The 1113-nt window shown below is 40.9% G+C and overlaps 1 pseudogene; it reads right to left on the bottom strand.

Moving 5' to 3' along the window:
- LOC123962234 overlaps nucleotides 1-431 on the bottom strand; it is a 7432-nt pseudogene extending 7001 nt beyond the window's left edge.
- Nucleotides 432-1113: the final 682 nt, after the last annotated feature.

The following is a 1113-nucleotide window of genomic DNA, read 5'->3' as shown; positions in this document are numbered from 1 at the left end:
CTTACGTAGATCATCCATGCTGCATAACGCTCTTTGAGGTTATAAAGCACAGAGGCTTCATTGAGATGGGTCATCATGGCCATGTCCTCAATTTTGTCGAACTTGGGAGGGTTCATTGGAGAGACGTCATCTTCTTTAACTGTCCTCTCCTGGAACAGGACGTTTGTCACAATCAGAACTGATCATACTTAATTACCAGTTGACTCTGACTTCATGATACTAACCTCCTGAGTGTCCAGGACTTTGACGGTGACTTTGCCACCATCTTTCTTGATGATTGTTCCCTTCAAGTACAGCTCCTTGGCATCAGTCACGTAGCAGGCAGACTTGGCATCAAAAGGTTTGTTCTGAGCCTCAATTCTCTCCTTCTCTGGCTTACGGAGGTAAATGGCAGCTTTGCCATAAACGGCCATCTCTGCGTCCGTACTCATGGTTGCAGCTTATGTCTGTGCAAGTCACACAACAAGATGTTTTTGTAGTCAGTTCATGTGATTGAACAGTGCCTAAAGTGTCTGCTGTCAGCCTTTCAGACTAATAAGCACTAGCCGTTATTTGGTGGAGCTCACTAATAAAACATCCATCCATCCTGGTCACATTCACACCAACAGCCAATTTAGAGTTGTTAATCTAATCATCCTAATCCTGCGGTGTGAGAAACCCCACACGGGCACAAGAGAACATGCATACTCCACACCCCTATCAAATCCAGCCAGCAGGTTTGAACCCATAACTTTCTTACTGTGCGGCCAACCACTGCAGCACCGTGCCACCCACTGATTAAACATACTTGTAGTTACTAGTAAGTAATCAATGGTAAAATTTGCACATACCTTACCTTTTCCTTTTGTGAAAAGAATCTTATATTCCACAATCCTGTTGAAAACAGTGCATGAAATGATAAAATGAAGTGAAAAAATGTGTAACTTACATCTGGGCATATTCTATTGCAAAGTTAAAAGAAAACTATAAATTTCATCTAGTGTCAGAGGAAAGCACAGAGTGCAATCAATAATAATTAATTTACAGTTTCACTCTTACATAAACTATATTTTGCAAACTTATTTCTAAAATGAGGAACACATTCAAATGGTACAACGCATTATAGCAGATAAC

This window comes from Micropterus dolomieu, linkage group LG22 (assembly GCF_021292245.1).
Source record: "Micropterus dolomieu isolate WLL.071019.BEF.003 ecotype Adirondacks linkage group LG22, ASM2129224v1, whole genome shotgun sequence".
NCBI lineage: Eukaryota > Metazoa > Chordata > Actinopteri > Centrarchiformes > Centrarchidae > Micropterus > Micropterus dolomieu.
Note: the sequence above shows the minus strand (reverse complement) of the source record. Positions and strands in the feature narration are given on the sequence as shown.